We start from the raw sequence: 8,017 nt of genomic DNA, 5'->3' as shown, positions 1-8,017 counted from the left end.
CATTTCTAAGGTGGCCCTTTTCCACTCTGTTTTCTTCCCATGTAGTACCCTGGTGTCTATATGTCTGGTCCCTGGTATAGTCTTCTAATGACTTTGCTTAAATGTCTCTCTTCTAGGTCCACTCCGCCAGTAACAACCCATTTTCAGTGCAGCCCCATAATGCCCAAATGCCCTGACCTTTTATATGCCCACTAATAGAAAGGATAAAGTGGCTTGTCCCAAAGGTCTAGTGACTCCCTCCCCCTCAGGAGTTTACCTCTTTTGGTGGTTTGCTTAGTTCTTCTTTCACACTGCATTGTTCCTGCTGTGTCTTCTTTGATCTGCGTGGAGGAATGGTGCACCAGGAAGGGCAGAGCAAGGGTTAGCTAAGTAGCTCCCCTTGCCACATCTCTTTGGCCCAAATGTCTCAACCTTGTATTTTCCAGCTCTTACTTGGCCCAGTCCTTGGCTTAGCCAATAGTAGCTGGCTATTAGCCAAGAGTCAAGAAAATCCACACCCGTACAATGACTGGCTTCTTTTCCTATTTACTGCACTGCTATCCCTCCAGTACAAACCCGCTTAGTGAGGCAGAAACAAATGCATGTCAGAGACATACTCCCTTGCTAGAAGGACTGCACACAATTGGGCCCTTTGGGCACTTTAGTCTGCCCCCATATGGATGTGGGAATGTTCAAATAGGGGTGACAGGCTGCATGGTCCAGGCTGTCTGGCTCCCTTAGGCCCCACAGTCACTCTGCAAAGAAAGACCATGGCTTTGCTCGGTTGGAGGAAGCCAAGCATCTTTCCTCTGTTTCCATTGCCCTAGGGTAGAGGCATTTCTGGAGTTCTTGGTGAATTAGTCCCACCCACAGGGCATCTGCATATTTCCTTGTGAATTTGTGGCACTCCAGTAGAGCCAAGTGTAGCTGGATCATATGTAATGGGGATGGGGGTTGTCCAATGCACAAGGCATACCAGGAATATCAGCTGTGCCCAGTAGGGTCTTCCTTTCACAAAAGTGCCCAGCACACTGACAGAAGGTTCCTCTCTAGGCCAAAGACGTTTGGGCTGAGTTTGGAAGCTCCTTATGTTGACAGTAGTATGTTACTGCCTGTCCATTTGCTCCGGAGGCTACTGGAAGGCAATTTTGGGTGTGGCCACAGAAAGTTCTAATTGTATATTCTGCCTAGGGGCTCCAGTGGCACAGGCAAAGTGACAGCCTCTAGTTTACCTAGTACCTGTTACTGAGGCCCCAGTGAAAGGTAACTTGTCAGATAGGCTTAGAGGATTTTGGAGGTGAATGTGCTGGCACCAGAATGCAGACATGCCAGTGCACATGGGGCCTCCTCACCTGTGTGGCACCTGGGGCCTGGGAGGGTCTCTGCAATAACGTCCAGACTTGGACTGCTTCCTGTGGGCAAACAGCACCGTGGATGTAGAAAGCATGCAGGGAAATTATGATGGAAGCGTCACCCTTGGTGAAGGTGGGTTAGGGAAGGATTTCCAAGTGGGATGTAACCTGTGATATTTTACCTATGCCTTGGTCCAATATGGGGTGTTGCGTTGCTTTCCTAGCATATATTGAGGAGGCCATGGAGGATAACCATGGAAAGGAGGCCCTAGCTTTGTCTTTTGTGGTACTGGAAATGGCTCGCATTCTGAGTTCCAGATGTAGCCCCCAAGTTAAACAGACCAGGAGGGGCTATGGACCTTACTAGGGCAGTTGCTGGTCAGCTCACAACATGGTGTCGCTCACAGTCATGCCGGCCTGTGGGATGACATCCTGTCAGGTCTTGGAGGAAGATGTCATCCACAGGATGCCAAGGCCCAGATCCTGGTGGGCACAGGACAGCAGCTTGGCCTGTGAACAGACCCCCACAGGTAATCCCTGGGAGATAGAGGTCCAAACCCCAGAGGCGACTAGGAAAGGGGGCTTTGCCTCCTAGGTGAAGGCAATTATGGTGGCCCTCCTGTGCACGCACCCTGAGTAGGACAAGCCAGCCACCGTCTACCCAGGTTATCTCGTATGTGATCGAGGTGACAAGGGCGGGTACAGGTGCTGTGCTAAAGGAAGCGGCCATGCTTCACCCACCCCAGCCCGTGTGTCACCTCCTCCCATCAGTTGTGACCATAAGGAAAGGGGAGATCAGACAACAGCAAGGGGACCTGGTAGGCATTTGTGCCCCTTCTTTAACTCCATCAGCAACAACAGGCCCCGCCTTAGGTGGGGCCATGCATACTCATCCCCCCCGCCATGCCAGGGGAGGGGACCAGCGCCAGCTGGCAATGCCACCAATAGCAGATGCCTTAGGCTTGTTCCCACCTGCTCACTGAGAGGGTCCAAAAGGATGGTTTGGGGCAGCAACTAGGACACATATCTCTTTATCAATGCTGGGGAAATTTTATACTTAGGTCAAGAGTTCCCCATTTAATTAATCCCCCTCAGAGGCCAGTCACCTGCTGGGCAGGTTCCTTCCCTTGGATTCGGGGATGCTTCCTGGGCTGAGGACATTTGAGCACCCATGACCAGCAGAACCAAGGCACCTTTAACGTGGGAAAGGGCGCCCTCTGCAGAGGGACCGGCCTCCCTGACCTCTGGACCTCTCTGTGGGGGCTGGTCCCTGTCACTGGCAGAGGGCAGGGGCAGTGCTGCAGGTGAGAGTACCCACCAGGGCGACCCGACCCCAGGAAGTACCGTGCTGTTCCACTAAGTTAGCGGAGAGACTCCGGTTTGGGATCCTCATGCTCCCGCGGGTTCTGTGTAACCCTCAGTGGTTAATTTTCCGCGCCAGCAAGACTGGGCCCAGGGCACCCAGACATTTGCCAGACCTTCTTGGGGTGCACCTACCAGGATGCTTCTGCATGACACCGCCATGTGAATGGATAGACTGAGTAGAGCAGGGGGACCTCCGCAGTGCGGGTGCCCTTGGGTCAGCGGAAGGCCTGACCCTGCCTTGAGCAGAGGACGCTCCTCCTGTCTGACCTGAGCTGGGACTTTGCTGCTTTCTGGCCTTGGAACTCGGCCAGGAGCTCTTCCCGGGGCCCGGGCCTGCTGCCCTTCAGACTGGAGCTGCGCCACCAGCTGTCCTGGTCTCCAGCTTGCCACCTACACACCTTGGGACTTGCCGGCCTCTGCATCCAGGTGAGCCGGTTCCCTGTGGGAAATCATACACACCTGCATGTCCATGCGTGTGTCCCCTGTTGGCTGTTTCTCTGGAGAGCGCTGCCCACCCCATAAGGTCCCCTGCTCCTCCCAGGGCTCCCGCTGAAGCAGGACTTTGCCGTGGGTGCTTTGTTGGGACAGGAGAAGGTGGCCCCTCTGTTGGTAGTGATTTTGATGTGGGCCACATGGGGCGTCGTTTAGAGAGCTGCAGGCGACTGTGGGCTGTGCGTTTGTCTTTCTGAGTTTCTGTGAAACCAGGGCAGCTCTGACCTCTTCATTGCTTGAGCATTAGATGCCATGCACGGTCACCAGGCCCCACGCTGCACAGGCGCCCCCAAGAGATCACTGTGTGGACTCTGGACTCAGCCTGGCCGCATCATCATGCCCTGAGCCATCTGTCCCCTGGTGAGCCCACTCTGCCAGCCCCACTGATGAGGCCATCGTTGATGTCAGCTGGCTTTTTTTGTTGACAGTGTGCCCCAGAGGTGCAAGGCCTCCTGTAAGGCAGGCAACAATCCATGGCAGGGGATCCCTGCCAAAGAGGTAACCGCTGGCTGCAGTGAGAAGCCTGGCGGGTGGTGCCACTGCCACCTTCCAGGCTGACTGTCAGAGCACTTGAGTAGGGATGCCACTGTCCCTTCCCATGCTGTGGTAGCCAAGTGTGTAACTTCCACCCTGCTTTTGGTGTCCACGCAGGTTAGGATGTCTCCCTTCCAGCAGCTTTCTGGTTAGTGACCTTCCTCAGTAGAGCCCAGCATAGGGATAGATTCAATAGGACAGCCACCTTCTCCAGAGTCCCCTGGTGGATAGGGATAGCAACTTCCTTGCCTCTGGTGTCTTCAAGTAACTTTTTAACTGCACTATCCTAAATGTTGGTATCTCAGTACTCCCTTGGGGAAGGGCTAGAACAGTGACGTCTGCAACAGAATCATTGAATGTCACAACTGTATCAGGCTAGCTGCTTGTAAAGGCATCTTCTCTAGCTTGTGTAGGGGCTACGCCTCACCCTGACATGCCTGCCTTTTCAGCTTGTTTAGCTGCCACAGTAGTGCACGTGGTGGGGATGTCCTCTCTTCTCCTCTCAGAGTACCCCAAATCAGCAGCCCATACATGGAGCTCCTGCCCCTTTACCCATCCTGGGGTCAGGGTAGCCCACCCTCAGTGCAGAAGTGCATACTGCCCCCTTCCTTGTGTTCAGGCCACAGGCCTCACTTGCCTAATGGGCACCCAAGTGGACAGCTGGCCTCTTTTCCAGGTAATTCTGACTTCCAAAAGTCAGTTCTAATGAAGTGGACTCACTCACATACTGGTGCTACTGTTTGACCAGGCTGGTGAGGCTCATGGGTCGCCACAAAAAATAAGATGTGACCCAGCACAGAGCAGCCTGTCACAGTGGCATTCCAGATTCTGAGCCCCTGTAGCTTGGAGTCTTCCAGGATCGATTTGCCAGTTGTCCTACTGACTATATAGACACCATGCCAGTCCTTGATCATCACCAAACTCCTGCGTTTATCAGACTGTAGGGGTTAGGGGGCTGGGGATTTAGCTCAGCAGCACAGTGCCTGCCTGGCAAGCGCAAGGTCGTGAGTTCAATTCCCGGTACCGGAAAACAAAACAAAACAAAACAAAAACTATATCAGACTGTAGGGACCGTGAGGGTTTGAGATCGACCAAAGAAAAGACAAGGAAAAGGCGCTCAACCCCTGGCAGCCAGGAAGCACTGAGAGAAGGGAGGAGCCAGGGACAAGATTTGGCAGGTTGCATGACAGAGCAAACCCTTAAGCCCTCATGGTAGGGGCATCCTGGGACAGGGCTGTGGGGCTTCGACCCAGTAAGGGACGGGGTAATGGAGCTCTCAGTAGAGAGTGGAATTGGTAAAGGAATCACATGTCTAGGCGATGTTAGCAGCAAGATGGTGAATCTCTTCAGTGATTGATGGTGAACCCCAGATGGTTGGGGTTTATTTATTTATTTTTTTTTTTGGTGGTACTGGGGATTGAATCTAGGGCTTTTACATCATGACATCATGCTACATCCCCAGCCCCTTTTATTTTTTGAGACAGGGTCTCATTAAATTGCCTAGTCTGGGCTTAAACTTGCAGTCCTCTTGCCTCAGCCTCCCAGAGTATAGGTATTACGGGTATGCCCCATCATCCCTGGCATGCTTGAGGGGTCTTATATAGATCCAGAATTTTTTCTGTGGATAGCAGATGGGGGGCACACTTTTGCAGGGTATCCCCAACAGACAGTCTCTAAATGGGTAAGAGTAATATTTGGGCTGTATTTAAAGCAACTGCATCTGTACAAATTCAAGTTTGGCACTAGAAGGCTTTGAACTACTAATGGTCCCAGACTGCTGTGAAGAACTAAATGACAAAGGCCAAGATACAGGGGCCATCTTTGGATCATTTACGTAACAGTCTTTAATTTTTATAATGTGAGGGAGAGATCAAGATTGTTTTTTACAAGTCATTACCTGTTGCTCCACCATTTATTCCAAAGGAATATCCTTTCTCCACTGAATTCATTGTACTGTTTGTTGTGGACCAACTGATAATCTATGTATAGTCTATTTCTAGATTGTTTATTCTGTTGTCTTTACCTACTTGTCTGTATGCCAGTATTTCACTGTCTTATTTAGGTCTTTCAATAGTGTCTTATAAAATTTCTTTGTAGAGGCCTTGTGTATATTTTAAATTTAGTCCAGTTATTTTTACATTTCTTGATGCTACAGTAAATAAGTACATCATTTTATAATCTTTGTTTCTTGTTATATAGAAATTCAATTGTATGTATATGGTTTTATGTATTAGCATTTATCCACTAGTCTTGCTAAATCCACTTATATATTCTAATAGATCATCAGAATTTAGATCTTTTACATTCACAAAAATGCCACCTGCAGTGTATTGCAAGTTTGAGGCCAGTCTAGGCAACTTAGCAAGACCCTGTCTCAAAATTTTAAAAAGAACTGGGGGTGTAGCTCAGTGGTAGAGCTCTTGCCTAGCATTCTTGAGGCCCTGGTTTCAATCTCAGTACACCATAAAAAGTCTCCTGTAAAGTATGACTATTTTATTTCATATCTCCTGTCTTTTATACTTTTTCTTTTTCTCCATTGTTATACTATGTACCAGTCAGTGCTCACCAGATGTAAAATAAGATACCTAAATACATAGGGGTTTACAAGGTAGGCTCACAACAGCAGCCTGCAGGCTCAGATGTGGAAGAGGGCAAAAGGGCCATCTGCATGCTCGAAGGATTCAGTCAAAAATGGAAGGCCGGGGCCTCACTGTACAGTCCTGTGAGGGTCCCTATGAGGAGACTGAAAGGTCTGCTCCGGAAGGCTAAAGTCTGCGCTGGAAGCCAGGCGATGACATCTGAGGTGAAGGTGAAGACCAGCGCTCCTCTGAAGGAACAGAAGTGAGCTTTCCTTGTTTCCCTTTTATTTCATTCAGGCAACAAGCCTATTGGTTGGTGTCACCCACACCCACGGTGGGTCATCTGTCTGCGGTAAGACCCTTCAGCCACACCCGGAACTGTGCTGATCCTCTATAGCTGGGCACTGCTTACTCAAATTGACACAATCAGTTAACTGTCACATACCACTAGGGCCTCATTCGATCCTGAGGAGCAGTGGGGCTGGTGAGAGCACAGATCTTTTTCTTGCTCTTGATCTAAGGGGGAACTTAACTCATCCACCATTAATGAGGCCATCTGGTGTAGGTTTTGTGGAGATGCACTTTGTCCAATTATGGGAATTCTGATTTACTTCTAGTTTCCTAAGTTTTTACTATGAATTGCCTTGGTCACTTTTCCATCACTGGGACACAATACTTGGTATCCACAATTTAAGGGAGGAAGGCTTTATTTTGCCTCATGATTTTAATACATGGTAGCTGGCTCCAAGGAAGAAACTGGATGGCAGACGGACATGGCAGAGGAAAAGGCGCTCAAGCCACAGCAGCCAGGAAGCATTGAGGGAAGGGAGGAACCAGGAACAAGAGCACACTTGTCCAGGTCACAGCCCCAGTGACCCACCTCCAACCAGGGCCCACTGCCTAACACATTTAGCTACTGGACTCATTAATGGGTGAATCCACTCAAAAGTACAGCACCCCCCCATAATACAATCACCTCTTCACCACATGAGACTTGGAGCCATTTTAGATCTAAACCATAGCATGAGTGGAAATGCCTCTCCCATTCCCTTCATTCTGGAGGGTTTATAGATTTTTTTTAAACTGTTAGTTTTAGAACAGTGTATTTATATCTCAGGAGAGAGAAACTTGAGAACTTGTGGCCAATTTACCTTTTAAACTGGAAACCTTAGATGGATTCTTATTAAAAATCTCCCCTATATGTGTAAAGCTTCCTCTCACATTCTTTTTTTTTTTTTTTTTGGTTTTTCTCCGGTTCCGGGAACCGAACTCACGACCTTGCGCTTGCCAGACAGGCGCTTTTGCCGCTGAGCTAAGTCCCCAGCCCCCCTCTCACATTCTTAATGTTGTTTCTTTTTATTTTAGTTAGATGCTTTTGAGCTATATATACTTGCATCTATTCATCATTTTCTTAATGAAACCCAGTACTTTCTTGGCAGCACTGGAGACTGAATCCAGCCTTTTACACTGTGCTACATCCCCAGCCTTTTTTATTTTTTGAGACAGAGTCCTACTAAATTGCCTAGTCTGGGCTTGAATTTGCAGCCCTGCTGCCTCAGCCTCCCAGAGTGCAGGAATTACAAGCATGCCCCATCATCCCTGGCATGCGTGGAGGGTCTTTACTAATACCTCATTTTCTCCTTACTACTTTTTACATTCTTGGGACTTATTTTGCTGATTTTGTGTTAAACACTGATTTCTTTTAAATTTCACTTA

This window comes from Chinchilla lanigera, unplaced genomic scaffold (assembly GCF_000276665.1).
Source record: "Chinchilla lanigera isolate Chin_1 unplaced genomic scaffold, ChiLan1.0 scaffold00115, whole genome shotgun sequence".
NCBI lineage: Eukaryota > Metazoa > Chordata > Mammalia > Rodentia > Chinchillidae > Chinchilla > Chinchilla lanigera.
This window is presented reverse-complemented; position numbering follows the sequence as displayed.